Here is a 16,368-nt window from a genome sequence, read left to right on the forward strand (position 1 = left end):
TTTATAATAATTAATCACTCAGGACCTTCCTGGTCTCTGCATCTCAGCTGCTCACTGGATAAACTTGCAGCAAGTATTTCAACCTGTAAAGCAGGAGTCTAGGTAATGTATATTTTCTGAGCCTTTGGGCAATTGCTGTGCTTATTTTAAGCAATACAGATACTGGTACAGTGTGGCACAACCAGTCTGGGCACAACTCCATGGGTTTCTGTTTAACTCGTGACCAAACAAACTGACTCTGTGGCTCTCATCTCATCTTTTTAAACAACCTTTCAAGTCTAATTACAGTTTTTGTTGCTTATCTGCACAAACTGAAAAAGTGAAAATGGGAAGATAGGTAAAGTGAACATTCCAGTGGTTGGGTCGTATCGGGCGCGGGAAAAAATGAAAGGACTCGGGCCAGGTCGGATGTGGTTCTGTCGGGCTCGGGTCGTGTTTCCTTTGCAGACCCGAGCAGGCCTTTACTGCAAGTGCAGATCTGCAGTACTGTTTGATTGAAGACTTCTGGTGGTTGATCAGCATACATACCATCAGCACCTCGAATAGCCTACAAAGCAAAAAGAAACAGATATGTTAATGTTGACAAAGTATGTTGAAAAATTTCTAGCATTGACATTTAATACAATTTTACATAAAGATTAGTATTCTTACCCTAGATTATTTGATGTCATGGATGAATCTCAACCCTCCAAAGCTTTCAGAGTGTCCATCTATCCTTTGAGATCTTTGTTCATCTGGCAGTGCTACAAAAACGTACAATCAGCAAGTGCTGCTTGTTAACTGCTTTCACACACTGGACTGTCTTGTTCCTCTATAAGATTACAGTTCAGTCTTAGAAGAGATAAAGCATCCCAGAAGCCCTGATTTGAAGTATTAAAATGCAAACAAATAATCTAACAGCGATCAAATACAGTTATGTATTTATTGAACATCTTTCTTCCAACTCCTTGAGTACATAAAATTAAAGATCCCACCTCTAGGAGCCAAACTAAGATTTTGTAGATAACTTTCAAATACACATAATATTTCTCTTTTCTGTCAGAAATATCAACCTGTTTCTTCCGAGACTTTCAAACAAGGTCTTGACTCCCTCATGATTTTTAAGCAGTCTTCTCGTGAGATTATCCATTTTCTCTCTGCAAAGAAAGACTTGCACTTCTCTAGCACCTTTCACAACCTCAGGATGTCCCAAACCACTTTCTACCCAATGAAGGTCTTTGTGAATTGTAGTCACTGTTGTAAAGAAGGAAACGCAGCAGCCATTGCCCACAGCAAACTCCCACAAACAGCACCGTGATAATAACCAGTTAAAACAGAAACAAATCGTGTCAAAATGTAGATTGAAAAGAAAACAAATAGCCTACTCCAACGAAGCACCCAATAGGCAGTTAGGTGAACATTTGATTTCGTAGTCTCAGTTACAGACATGGCAAAAAAAGAGAAAAGAACAAAAGGTGTTATAAATTGTCATGTAAAAAAAGAATAGAGCAGTGGAAGGCTTAAGGGTCGTCCTCCGCTGGTCAATTGTCCTTCCAGCTACGCTAAAGTTCCTCTCACTGCTGCTACTGCTCGTCGCAATGCAAAGTATACTTCTAGCCAACCTGGCCAATTTAGGGCATGCAACATTGCGTTCCTTCCACCAGCCCAACAGATTACACTTGCTTGCCATTGCCAACACAGCAGGCTTCTGTGCTGTGTACTGCTGCACTTAATCAATTGTGTCCATTTCTTCATGAGCATTCTCCCATTCAGCAAATTCGGTCAGTGCTTTTTTGGCAGCTGTAGGTTCATTGTCAACCACTTTCGTTTCCTTCATAGGGTCTTCTGTTTCAAAGTTGCTGATACGTCTGCGCAATTCAGAACAAACTTCTTCCCTATCATGGCTGGACAACATTCGCAGCTGATTCAACTTAGGCCAGAGAAATGTTACTATTTTGTGCACGTCATTTACTTCAACTTTCTTCACAAGCCACTCTCTGTGCCATTGCCTGACAATTGCTTGCATCGGAGTATCTGAAGAAAGTGGCATACAGAGTCGATAAAGTTTCTCAAACCACAGAATGACCAGGTTCAATACAGGATACTGGTCTCCCTCGAGTTCCCTCTGAGCTTCATAAAATGGTCGGAGGAAATCAACGAAAAACTGCAAGACATCGGGGGCGATGTTTTCCAGCCTGTAGCTTTCCCCACGCTGCTCCAGTTTCTCATGCAGCTCATGATAAATATCCTGAATTGAATTCAGTGTCAAATACACAGTACTGTACCTCGTTTCTGCCATTGGATTTAAACTGTGCATCAAGACCAGACTGTTTAATGTATGTCACCAAGGCTTTGGCACGATGTATAGTTTCTGCAACATCTGGAGCTTCGGAAGCAAATTCCTTTGGATCAAGTGAATGTTGAAGGACTGTGTTATATAAATGGTCCTGACAATCCGGACGTTGATATGGTCTAAGAGCAAGCACTATGTTAGCGCCTTGATCTGTCACCCAGACTAATTTATTTAAATTTGCTGGGTTGAATCCAAAAGTATTCATGAGCAGCTTTAAAATCTCACGCCTGATGTTTTCGCCAGTTTTGGCGTCCTCCAGTGGAAACATTGCTATTGTTAAAACTTTGGCATTAAGCTTAAAATCTACTGTGATGTAATGACAAGTTATCGACATATAATGGATTTTACGGCAGTCGTCCGTCCACATGTCAGTTGTCATTCCCACATTCACATCATTCAGTATGTCAGTAATCTGAGAAATTAGTTGTTTTCTCTTTTCTTCAGCCACATCATGACACCTTCTTGAAACTGTACTTGGATTTGGTAACACACTTGATGCTGATACTCGACTGTTTGTAGCACCCACATTGATAAGCTCTTGTGCTAGCTCAACAAACTCTTCACCAGAGACTGTTTGGAAAGGTCGAATATCCTTGCAACAGAGACTCATGCATTTGTCTGTAAGTTCTGATTTCCTGTGAGTGGGTATGGTTTTATCGCTCATGTGTACAAACGGAGTTATGGACGACTGACTTGGCCCTGCTGCGGGTCGAGTACAGCCTTTTTCAGTGTGCCGCTGCAAAGATGAATTTCCTGTCTTTTTGCTGTCATATTTTAGTAGAAGTTTGCAAGATTTGCATTGTACAAATCCAGTTGAACTTTTACTATCACGGAAAACAACAGGATTGTAATGTTTCCAAACAGGAGATTTACCTTTTCCACCTACAGGACTTTCCACTGCTAAACATTCTCCAGTTGACAGCATTCGTTTACAGCTATAGTGCACTCACTTTTGGATGGATGGATTGAGGAAGCTGCAGCATGACTGTGATGACGTCATAGAGACGTTCACTCGTTCACTGCGCAGACTCAGAGTTTCCCTCTTTAACATCCCGGACTCCCAGCTCAGGTAGGTTTTTGAACTTTTCACACTTACCAGTAGAACAAAATGAAACTCTTGTGTGTGTCCGACCCAGACCCGGCCCAACCCGACGCTGCCCGACCCGGACCCGGCCCGACCCGATCCGAGCCCGAAAGACGGACCCGGAAGAGCGGCCTGACCCGACCCGGACCCGACACATGTCGTTGGGTCCCATCAAGTTCGGGTCGGGTAGCAGGCCTTTACTTGACAGGTGATTTGCAACTCCTTGGAAGTCAGTTCATCTGTTTTTGACTTCACTCACCTTGATCCGCACTTTCTTGCTGTCAGCCTTCCCTATGGCATGGGAGCAGCTTGTGCAGCTCTAACTTGCACTTCTGATGAGGAACAAAAGGAGCAGCACCAGCAACACCAACAGCATCAGGAACAGCAAGAGCAACACCAGCACTAGCTACCTTCTCCTCAGCCACATGCCATTCCACAGGGCAGAGGGGTTGGACACAGAGATCCAGCTCAAAGGAGATGAGACCCCCAACAGAGGGTGTGTAGGCAGAGGATCAGATATCTCAATGTGTGGGAGAATCAGTGGTTCAGGAGGTTCAGGCTTTCATGGCAAGTCATTGCAGACACCTGCAGCCTCCTGGAACAAGGCCTCCTTCCTCGTGGACCAGATGGGCGCACTTTACCAGTGACAGCCAAGGTTGTTGTCACTGGAGGGTCAGCAACCCCATCTTCCTCTACCCTGGGTATCTGCCTCTTCCTGGAGTTCTGCACTCTCTTTTCCTGCAAGGAGAGAAAGCAGAGAGCTGAGAGTCTGAGAAATGCATTGTGTGGAGAGGAGGGAAGGGCATTTGTGGAGGATGACTGTGAGGCATGGATGTGAGATGACACGAAGATGAGGGTGAGTGTGAGCATTGGCTGTTCAGATGCAGGTGTGAAAAGGTGCCTCGAGAGAGAGAGGAATGAGTGGAGCTGCAAGGTGTGTTGATCTGAGGAGCGTTGTGCAAGACAATTCTGGGGATGTAAGAATGTGGGGACTGGCACCTGAAAGTGTGATGTCACGCACCTTTCCTGCCCTCCGGAGGTCCTTGATCCTCTTGGGGGACTGTCTCCAGGTTTGAGGGACCACACTCCTCAGCCACTTCCATCCACACCTGCTTGGTTTGAGATGCTGGCTTCTTTCTCCCATCTTTGGTAAGCATCACCTTACTTCACCGGCTTAGATCCTGCAGCAGAACCTCCAGATAAAAATCCAAGATCAGGGGACAGCCATCCCAGGTCTCCTTTCCATTCCTATTGCTGCTGAAACCACAGGAATCAATGTAGAGATCAACCATTCTGACCCCTCCTGGGGTCCCTTTAACTAGAAACTTTGACAGATTCAGTGCATCAACCTGCTTGTAATAATCCAGAAAGCCAGTTGGTGAAGGATATACATGGACCCAATCTTTACATACTTTAATAAGCATTTATTTACAGAGTTATACATTACAAGCATATACCTCCTAATCGAACAACTACAGTTTCTGCCTGTGTCTATTTATAGGGGAACAAGTGAATTCCCAGTTAATGCCTATCACTTGCCTACAATTAAACATAATTAATATACAATTAACAGATTTCCTTCTCTCTCTTCAAATCAAAATTAGAGTTTATACATACCACCAAAATTTCAAAACAAATTAAATCATAAAGCCAAAAGACTTGCAGGTTGGTAGGTAAATTGGCTATTATAAATTGCCCCTAGTATAGGTAGGTGGTAGGGAAATATAGGGACAGGTGGGGATGTGGTAGGAATATGGGATTAGTGTAGGATTAGTATAAAATGGGTGGTTGATGGTCGGCACAGACTCGGTGGGCCGAAGGGCCTGTTTCAGTGCTGTATCTCTAAACTAAACTAAACATATTCTGTACAAAGCATTACATTGTGAGCCTCCCCTCCTCTAGGACCCATAACAATTTCTTCGTACATACATTTTTTTTTGAAAAACAATCAGACAATTGATGACTTACATCGACCCATTTAATTTTAGAGACTTCCTTTCTCTCCAGCATTTGTTTCAAGTCAGCAAGGTCAATCCATAATAAAAACAGAAAACACTGGACATAGTCAACAGTTCTGGCAGCACCTGTGGAGAGAGAAGCAGAGTTAATGGGCTGGATTTTAAAGCCTCCCCCACGCCAGAAACAGTGGCAGGGGGGCAATGAAGATAGGAACGGAGGAGGCCCGCCACCGACCCCTACGCCGACAGTCCCCATACCGAAATCGGCGGCGGCGAGGCCTTGTGGTGGCCGCACCACCGCTCGGCAACGGGACCCGCATTAAAATATGTTAATGGCTACTTACCATGCAGGCGGCAGCAATTCAGGCAGCACGGTGCAATCTCCATTCTGACTGCCGGTAATGCCACACCATCAAATCCCCATTCGGGGAAATGAGGCGCGACACTTGTGGGGAGCGGGAGGAGTTGATTTTCTCTGTGCAGGGGGAGGGGAGCTGGGTTACAATGCTTCGGATTGGTCTGGCGGGTGATGGGAAGGGGTATAGGACAAAGGTTCCAAACTTTGGGGACGGAAGGTCAAATTTTCACATTAGGTATTCCAGAGGGGAAAAGGGCAGGAATGATGTGTAATGCCATTGCGGGGATGGGGTGTGGTGAGGGTATAGAAAATTTATTTTATTCATTTTTAGAAACTTAATATCCACTATGCCTTTAAATTATAAATGCTCATTGAGGGCTGTATGCAGTTTAAAAATGGCGCCTGCACATTGGTGCCGCACACCGTTGCCGGCGATGGCTCACCCGCCCCCTTCACGTCATCAGGGGAGGGTCGGGCACCGTGGCAATGCTAATGAGCCACCACGTTTGACATCCTGGTGGCTCCGCAACGTGGGCCCTCTGCGTGCGGGCCGCATTTCGGCGGCGGACTCTTAAAATGCAGCCCACTGTTTCAGGTCTGTGACCTGCTGAGTATTTCCAGCATTGTTTGTTTTTATTTCAGATTTCCAGCACTGCAGTATTTTACTTTTCTATTCGTTTTTAATTCAGTGCCATTTCTCTTTCAGGAATGTCCACCGAGAAGAAGTTCTGCTCTTTAGAATCCTAGAAAGCTTATGGCACAGAAAGAAACCACTTGGCCCATCATGTCTGCACCTGCCAAAGAAAAGAGTCACCCAGCCTAATCCCACCTTCCAGCATTTGGTCCATCACCCTGCAGGTTACGGCACTTCAGGTGCACATCCAGGCACCTTTTAAATGAGCTGAGGTTATCTGCCTCTACCACCCTTTCAGGCAGTGAGTTCCAGAGTTCCACCACCCTCTGGATGATAAAATGTTTCCACATCTCCCTTCTAATCTTTCTACCAATCACTTTAAATCAATGCCCCCTCATCACTGACCTCTCTGCTAAGGTTAATAGGCCCTTCACATCCACTCTATCCAGGCCTCTTACAAATTTATATATCTCAAACAAATCTCCCCTGAGCCTCCTCTGTTCCAAGGAGAACAACCCCAGCCGATCCAATCTTTCCTCATAGCTACAATTTTCCAGTCCTGGCAACATCTTCCTCAGTCTCCTCTGTACCCTCTCTAGTGCAATTACATCCTTTCTATAATGAGGTGACCAGAACTGCACATGGTACTGAAGTTGTGGCTTAACTAATGATTTATATAGTTCCAGCATAACCTCCCTGCTCGTGTAGTCTATACCTCGGCTATTAAAGGAATGGATTCCCATATTCATTCTTAACCACCTTATCGACCTGTTCTGCTACCTTCAAGGATCCGTGGATATTCACTCCAACATCCCTCACTTCCTCTACAGCTCTTAGTATTCTCCTATTAATCATGTATTCCTTTGCCTTGTTTGACCTCCCCAAATGCATCACCTCACACTTCTCCGAGTTGAATTCCATTTGCCACTTTTCTGCCCGTCTGACCAGTCCATTGATATCTTCCTGACGGGATTTCTGTTTGTCTCTTCTACCTTGTTCATCTTCATTGCTTTTTATTTCCCTTCTCGTGTTTGATCAAGTATCTACGAAAACTTGCTTTCACAGTATTATCTCCTTCCTTAGCATCTGTCTCCAGCTCTGACTTATTCCATGTGTATTCCAACCGAAATTCCACCTTTCATGTTTTTGATCCACTGTTGATTACAGATATCTCCTGGACATTCAGTGCAGTTCTGATGAAAGGCCACAGACCAGAAATGTCAACCCTGTTTTTCTCTCCACAGATGCTGCCAGACCTGCTGAATATTTCCAGCATTTTCTGTTTTTATTTCAGATTTCCAGCATCTGCAGCATTTTGCTTTTGTATTAGAAGTCAATCCATTACCTTAATTCACACACTTTCTGTAGAGTGTACATCATCCCACAACGAACGATTATCTACGTAACATTCAATGGGTTTCCTATCTTCAGTACGAAAATTCTGCAGACACTCACTGAAACTGTTTGACAAATAGAATTGCATATCCACTGCCTCCACAAGAGCCAGTGTTTTCCAGCTAAAGTACTTTTAACAACCCTTTTTATTGTCATGGCTCTCCAAGCTAAGAGACAACATTCCCCATTTTCACCCATAAGAAATATTATGAAACCAGCTGCACGAGAATACCCATCAGGAAGATTAGCCTGTGAAACATCACCAAAAATGACTAGTTTGATGTTCTTTGGGGAACATGAGGATGGGACCTTAAGTATGTATTTCTCCAGATTTAATTTTTTTGATGTTTTATTTGCCCTTAAAACATTCTCAACTTTAGAGTATTTCATTGTAATACTTAACTCTAACACAGACTGGATAGGTTAGGGTTGTTTTCCCTAGAACAGAGAAGGCTGAGGGGGGACCTGATTGAGGTGTACAAAATTATGAGGGGCATTGATAGGGTAGATAGGAAGAAGCTTTTTCCCTTCCCGAGGGGGTCAATAACCAGGGGGCATAGATTTAAGGTAAGGGGCAGGAGGTTCAGAGGGGATTTGAGGAAAAAAAATTTCACCCAGAGGGTGCTGGGAATCTGGAACACACTGCCTGAAGGGGTGGTAGAGGCAGGAACCCACACAACATTTAAGAAATATTTAGATGAGCACTCGAAATGCTACAGTATACAAGGCTACGGGCCAAGTGCTGGAAAACGGGATTCGAATAGATAGGCTCGATGGCCGGCCCGGACATGTTGGGCCAAAGGGCTTTTTTCTGTGTTGTATGACTCTGTGACTCTATGACAACTCCCACTCCCGACCTCTCTGTCAAGCACTAGCATTTGGCCTAGTCTGAATACCCAGCCAGCTCAACTGGCCAATCAAACTTTGAAATTGCTCTGTCTCTTCTTTAGATATAACATTACCTTTCTGTGAGGACCTAGTACAATAAACCGGGATGAGGGCAATACTCTCTAAATAGGATTGTTGATTTAAAGTTATTCCCGACCAACTCTGTTTAATATCTAAACCAATATATTTAAAAGCCCCTCAAGCCTGACTCCCAATTTTAAATTCTACTCAAATCTTATCTTAATTTCCGCTTTGGGCAGCTCACCAGGTCATGATACTTCGAGTCACACCTGAAGCACCTAGTAACTGCTCCTTTGGCATTCCTGCCCTTCATTTGCCTATTATTGCTGCCCCCATTCTGTCTTCTGGTGTATTAGCCAAACCTGCTCAAGGTGCTTTCATCCTCATTCTGCCTGTCTAACCCTTCCATTTTATTGAAGCCTGCATCCAGTATCTGGGCCATTTTTGCAATCTGGCTATCATTGAGCCCTCTCTTCTTTGTGTCACAGCAGAATGTCCCATTTGTTCCACGAAAGCTGAAGAAAATGACTCTCTTGCAAGGATTTTTTTCAAGGCATCAGACATCTGATCCAACAGGGTCTCCCTCTCTGAGAACCAAACACTAGTTAGAACCAGTCACCTGTCCATATGATGCATCTTAACACAATACAGTAATTTAAATCCTAGTACTGATCTAGGGATTCCCAAATTGAATTTTGTCAATCTTATATACAATCTCTTAAAGTCCATGATAGTGGACCATCTGTGAAATGACCATCTGTTTTCCGAAATCTATCAAAGTCTGACCATGACTCATAGACGTTTAACAGATCATCTTTCTTGTAAATCTCATCCAAGTTCTCTAATGGAAGACCCAAACCTTCATCAGTATCCAACTGATGGGTATCCAGCTCACAAAATACATTACTTCTGACTTTACTTCTTGTAGGAAGTGACAATGCCAAGGCCATACCTCATTTCCTCTTTGCACATATTCAGTTAATTTTTCCACTGGTCATATAGTTCAGACTCCGAGAACATCGGAGAGTAATCATGCCCTGACAATTTACACTTGCTTTCTGCCATTTTCCACAATGGCTACTCGGATAGTAGTTTTCTGTCTGATTATTATTTTCTTAGCTTCCAACCTTCGCCTTCAGGCAGCCATCATCTGCTACAATGTTATAGTCCAGAATGCCAGTTGGTGAAGGATATAACTGGAGCCAATCTTTACACATTTTCAGAAGCATTTATTTATACAGTTATAGATTATAAGCAAGCACCACCTAAACCAATAACCACAGTTTAAGTCAGTGTCTAATTATAAGGGCACAAATGAAGCCCCAGTTAATGCCCACCATTTACCTGCAATTAAACATAATTAATCTAAAATTAGTACTGTTCATCCTGTCTGATTGGTTTGGATATCCGGAAGCGGGATGTTAATGCCTTGGCTGAGTTGAAGAGCCATGGCAAAGCTTCCTGACAGACTAAACTCACTGCTGGCCTCCCCACTGTGTGTGGGTCTGCTATGATAAAATTTTGCCCAATGTTGTTATGTTTAAACACCTTTCCCTCCGTCTAAAAATCTTTCATTGCTCATTCAGGGCTGGATTTAGTGTTCACGTCGCAGCTTCTGGCAGCGGACCCGGAGGTGGGTGCCATCACCGCTCATCACATGTGTGGCCGACCCACCACAATCACACAATGGTCAGTCAGTTATATTAATGAAGGCACGGGCCCAGTTTATTATGCAGCGGGGGTGGGATTCAAGGCACCGAATGTGGCATCAGATGATTCCGGAGCAGGTGCTGGTGTTATATTTAAAGATCTGCCAGTCCTGCCTTCATTGCTGCCTTTGAGTCATTCATTGTTTGCTACTGATAGTGGTGCTGGAGTGACACCTGGAACTCCCCCCGCCCCTCCCCACACCCCTGACCTCTCTGTCAAGGAAACTGCAGGATGGCTCAGGCAAGACTGTGGGATGCCCCACAGTTTAGCGATTCCTCCCTTGAGATTCTCCTCCAGGCTGCAAGGGAAAGGAGGGAGGTCCTTTTCCCCAGTAATGGCAACATGAGGAGGAGGTACTACAAAGATGCTGGTAAAGGGCGTTAGGCATCAAAACATCCTGCCGGATGCATGGCAGCATCTCGGCCAAAGGCCACCTTCTTTCACGGCTCACCCCCATTACCTCCACTGAGAGCTGACATGCGAATGAACAATATAGGAAAGCCTTACAGGGAATGGGGGGCTGCCACTAGCACACCTGTCCTGTAGCTCTGCCTGTGAAATATGACTATCTCCCTCTTCCGACTTGCAGGACTTGGGCCCATAGTAACAGGGAGACCTTACTGACTGGCGGTGGAATTGCTGACATACGGCCTCCCTCAGCAGCTGAGAGTGAAGCACTGGGGTTAGCGGGGACCAAGGGTGGACACTCAATCGCGGATTGTGAGACTGGAGTCCGTGCAAGAGAGTGAGAATTGTCTTCCATGGACATGCAACACACTTCTGGAGATCCACATAACGCATGGATGTCATGGTAAGATCTGCAATTCCTAACCCACACATGTTTGCGTTCTCTCATGCAGGTCGGCATTTACAGGAGACTCAATCTAATGGGGAACAGCAGTCAACCTCTGAGGACGAGCAGTCAGAGGATACAATGTTCCATGACTCTTCTGCACCTTCCAACAGTGCAGATACTTTCACCTGGGTGGGTTTTCACTCGGTTGTAGAATTAGGATCACAAGCTGGTGAGACAGCCGAGGCCTCTGACAGTCGGAAGACTGTGGGTGGCCAGGCCCATGCTGAGCCCCAGACTCATGATGAGCCTCTGGTGTCAGCAGCACAGAACATGCTGGAGTTGCAGAGAAAGGTAAGGCAACATCTGGCGGAGCTGTCAGGGGTAGTGCACAGCCACAAGTGGACAATGGAGGAGTCTATCCATGCCATGAATGCTGTCATGTCTCAGGCATGTGAGCGCATGGTTTCCTCCATTGAGAGGTTGGTGACCCTCATGGAGAGCCAGATCCCACAGACGCGGGGCAGACCTGCACACCATCGCCTTGGCCATGAGCTCAGCACAGCAGTGGCAAGGCGAGAGATGGATGAGTATTCTCCAGCACCTCGTCCTTCTCTGGTCAGCAGGGAGGTTCAGGTGGGTCTTGAAAGGGAGGAGGAGAGGTTGACTTCTATATCTGGGGTCTGCCCTTAGTGCGCTGACAGTGTGGACAGCGGCTCCTCAGTCCCTCTACCAGTGAGCCCAGCTCCAGTCGCCATAATGCCAACAGACAGACCTGCACCTGTGCAGGAAATTCTCAAACACCTGGGGTCCTCCAGGCCTCAGGCAGCCACAGGACAGCCACTGAAGTCATCCCAGGACAAGGGGCAGCCTTATCAGCAGCCTGCCTGCAGCCCAGCTGCTAGCACAGGGCTCATACCCCATAGTAGCACTCTAAGACATATTCAGAAAACTATCTAGATACATTTGGGGTTTCATGGGTGCTTGAAATTTGCCATTTGTTTTCTGCTATAAAGTTTATTCGCTTTTGAAGTTAACATTTATTGGGACAATGGTTATGCCTTCATGCCTTAATTGTGAGATGCTGACTTCACTCTTCTCCCATAGTGGGCTGACCGTCTAGGCTCAGCCCTCCTTTGGTAAGCGTCTCTGATGTGCCAGAGTGGTTAGATCATCTGGGCGCTAGGCACGGAACCCTAATAGAAAGGAGGCAACAGACTTAATGCTTTTAGATAAATTTATATTGCTTTCACTCTGAGAGTCAAGCATGGTGGCTGGAAGCAGTTAAGTATGAGACTGTCTCCTGCTTCCTGGCCCTCCCTCCATCGGAAGGGCTGCATCACGCCATGGTGGTTCACACGACAGGGTGTATAAAATCTATGCCAGATGATCAGTAGGCCTCAAGAGTGCTGTCCTTGCAGAGACAAAGTTGCCCTGGCATCTTTAACTTTGCTACTCCTCTAGACTTATGTGCTGATGGCCCTCAGTGCCCACTCTTGCTAATCGCCAACCCTCTCACCAAGTTGTATGGGTACATGACCATCTCACCTAACTGTGTGGCCACCCGTGCCGAACACCCGAGACCAAGCCCACCATGGAGAGCGGACAGCATTGTTGGCTGACAATGGCCTCCGCTCCCCCTCTTCTCCAGTCCAGTACTGTTCATGTTCCGAAGAAGGGTCACTGACCCGAAACGTTAACTCTGCTTCTCTTTCCACAGATGCTGCCAGACCTGCTGAGTGATTCCAGCATTTCTTGTTTTTGTTTCAGTACTGTTCATGGCTGCCTTCCCATCACGGCACTGAGGCCTCACTTTCAACGCTGGGAATCCGAAGGCACGTCAGGGCTGCCCATCGTCCACTTAATTCCAAGCTCCCCATTGAATCACGATCAATTACATGCAAATGTATTAAAACTAAATGTTCGGCAATGCAAATTGCAGTCCCGTTGTGTCGGGGCAGCAATGTCGCCATGATGCTTTCCCACCATTGACTAAATCCAGAACCAGTGTTACGATGTCAGCTTTCCAGGCAGATGCATCTATCGATATTCTCCGACCCCACACATGTCCATTCCTGCTCCAAACGGCCACACTAAATCCAGCTCTCAGTTGTCAGATATTGAACCGTAAGTGAATCATTTACAGGACATCAGCAGATTTGGAAAAGGAAACACAAAATGAGTTCCTTCAATAGCAATAGCTTTTATGGAAGCTCAAACAGCCACAAAGAGAAAAACTTGCATTTATACAGCAGCTTTCACAACCTCAAGGTGTCCCAAAGTGCGTTACAGCCAAAGATACACTTGTGAAGTGTAGTCATTATTGTAATGTAGGAAGTTGGCAGCTGCTAAGTTGTGCACAGCAAGCTCCCTCAAACAGCAATGTGATAATGATCAGTTAATCTGTTTTTGTGATGTTGATTAAGGAATAAATATCAGCCAGGACACTGGGGTAACTCCCCTAGATGATCTTCGAAATAGTGCCGTGGGTTTTTAAATGTCCGCCCGGAGAGTAGACAAGGCTTCTGTTTAATGGCTCATCCGCAAAACAGCACTGTCAACAGTGCAGTACTCCATCGGTACTGCACAGGAGCATCAGCCTAGATTTGAACCCACCCTCTGGGCGTAGAAGCATGAGTGCTACAACTGAGCCACAGCTGATACACTGCATTTGTGAGGCACCGTGGGCCATCATCAGCAGCAGCAGAATTCTACTCACCCACAATCTGTAACATCATGACCCGGCCTATCCCCCACTCTACATTACTATCAAGCCAGGAGATCAATCCTGTTTCAATGATGAGTGCAGGAGGGCATGCCAGGAGCAGCACCAGGCATAACTAAAAGTGAGGTGTCAGCTTGGTGAAGCTACAACACAGGGTTACTTGCATTCCAAACTGCAGAAGCAGCATGTGATAGACAGCGCTAAGCAATCCCACAATCAATGGATCAGATCCAAGCTCTGCAGTCCTGCCACATCCAGTAGTGAATGGTGTTGGACAATTAAACAATTGTCAGGAGGAGGAGGCTCCACAAATATCCCCATTCTCAACGATGGGAGAGCCCAGCACTTCAGTGGAAAAGACAAGGCTGAAGCATTTGTATCCATCTTCAGTCAGAAGTGCTTAGTGGATGATCCACCTCAGTCTCCTCCTGAGGTCTCCAGCATAACAGATGCCAGTCTTCAGCCACGTGATATCAAGAAACGGCTGAAGGGACTGGATACTGCAAAGGCTATGGGTCCTGACAACATTCCAGCAATAGTACTGAAGACTTATGCTCCATAACTCGCTATGCCCCTCACCATGCTGTTTTAGTACAGTTACAACACTGGCATCTACTTGGCAATGTGGAAAATTGCCCAGGTATGTCCGGTACACAAAAAGCAGGACAAGTCCAACCCGGCCAATTATTGCCCATCGGTCTACTCTCAATCATCAGCAAAATGATGGAAGGTGTTGTCGACTGTGCATTCAGATGGCACTTACTCAGCTCACTGACACTTAGTTTGGGTTCTGCCAGGGCCACTCAGCTCCTGACTTCATTACAGCCTTGATCTAAACATGGACAAAAGAGCTGAACGCAAGAGGTGAGGTGAGAGTGACTGTCCTTGACATCAAGGCAGTATTTAGCTGAGTGTGGCATCAAGGAGCATTAGCAAAACTGAATTCAATGGGAATCTGGGGGAAAATTCTCTGCTGGTTGGAGTCATACGTAGCACAAAAGAAGATGGTTGTGGTTGTTGGAGGTCAATCATCTCAGTCCCAGAACATCACTGCAGGAGTTCCTCAGGGTAGTGTCCTAGGCCCAACCATCTTCAGCTGCTTCGTCAATGACCTTCCCTCCATCATAAGGTCAGAAGTGGGGATGTTCACTGATGATTGCACAATGTTCAGCACCATTCACGACTCCTCAGATACTGAAGCAATCCGTGTCCATATGCAGTAAGACCTGGACAGATAAGTGGCCATGAGAACATTGATATAGTCAAGGCTGGAGGTAACAAAAGCATGGATGAGTGTTTCAGCAGCAGATGGGCTGAGGCAAGAACGTAAAAAAGCAGTATTATGGCGATTAAAAAGGCAGTCTTTGTGATGGATAGGACTGCTCAGATACTCAAGCAGTCCGTGTCCATATGCAGCAAGACCTGGACAGCATTCAGGCTTAGGCTGCTAAGTGGCAAGTAACATTCATGCCACACAAGTGCCAGGCAATGACCATCTCAAACAAGAAAGAATCTGACCATGTCCCCTTGATGTTCAATGGCACTACCATTGCTGAATCCCCCACTATCAACATCCTGGAGGTTACCATTGACCAGAAACTGAACTGGACCAGCCACATAAATACTTGGCTACAAGAGCAGGTCAGACATTGGGAAACCTGCGGCGAGTAACTCACCTCCTGACTCCCCAGTGCCTGTCCACCATCTACAAGGCACAATTCAGGAGTGTGATGGAGTACTCTCCACTCGCCTGGATGAGTGCAGCTCCAACAACATTCAAGAAGCTCGACACCATCCAGGCCAAAGCTGCCCACTCGATCGGCACCCCATCCATCACCTTCAAACTTCACTCCCTCCACCACTGACGCACAGTGGCAGCAGTGTGTACCATCTACAAGATGCACTGCAGTAACTCAACAAGGCTCCATTGACATCACATCCCAAACCCGCGACCTCTACCACCTGGAAGGACAAGGGCAGCAGATGTATGGGAACACCACCACCTGCAAGTTCCTCTCCAAGCCACACACCATCCTCACTTCGAACTATATCACCATTTCTTCACTGTCGCTGGATCAATATCCTGGAACTCCCTTCCTAACAGCAATGTTGGTGTACCTACACCCGAAGGACTGCAGCGGTTCAAGAAGGCAGCTCACCACCACCTTCTCAAGGGCAATTAGAGATGGGCAATAAATGCTGGTCTAGCCAGCAACACTCACATCCCACGAATGAATAAAAAAAAGTGTCCAAGCCTGAACTGAGGGGGTAGATGAGCAACAAGAACTACAGTGAACTGTTGAAGAGAAGCAGTGCCAGTGTAAACTGAGAATAAAAGTAGGGAGAGAAGCAGAGTGTCAACATAAATGAATGGATGACACAAGAGTGACAGTGTAAACTGGAGTGGGGGGATGGAAATGAGTGTGAGCATGAACTAGTGAGGGAGCAAAAAAGAGAAGGCTGCCAACTC

At 46.0% G+C, this 16,368-nt stretch overlaps 1 long non-coding RNA gene across 1 annotated transcript in view; it reads right to left on the reverse strand.

Annotated features, from left to right (window-relative positions):
• Window positions 1-4,895: 4,895 nt before the first annotated feature.
• LOC137379717 (uncharacterized) overlaps window positions 4,896-16,368 on the reverse strand; it is a 199,747-nt gene continuing 188,274 nt past the window's right edge. Inside the window, exon 3 of the long non-coding RNA XR_010976894.1 lies at window positions 4,896-5,500. This is a non-coding gene — a long non-coding RNA (uncharacterized lncRNA). The remainder of the gene's footprint in view (window positions 5,501-16,368) is intronic.

This window comes from Heterodontus francisci, chromosome 18 (genome assembly GCF_036365525.1).
Source record: "Heterodontus francisci isolate sHetFra1 chromosome 18, sHetFra1.hap1, whole genome shotgun sequence".
NCBI classification, from domain to species: domain Eukaryota; kingdom Metazoa; phylum Chordata; class Chondrichthyes; order Heterodontiformes; family Heterodontidae; genus Heterodontus; species Heterodontus francisci.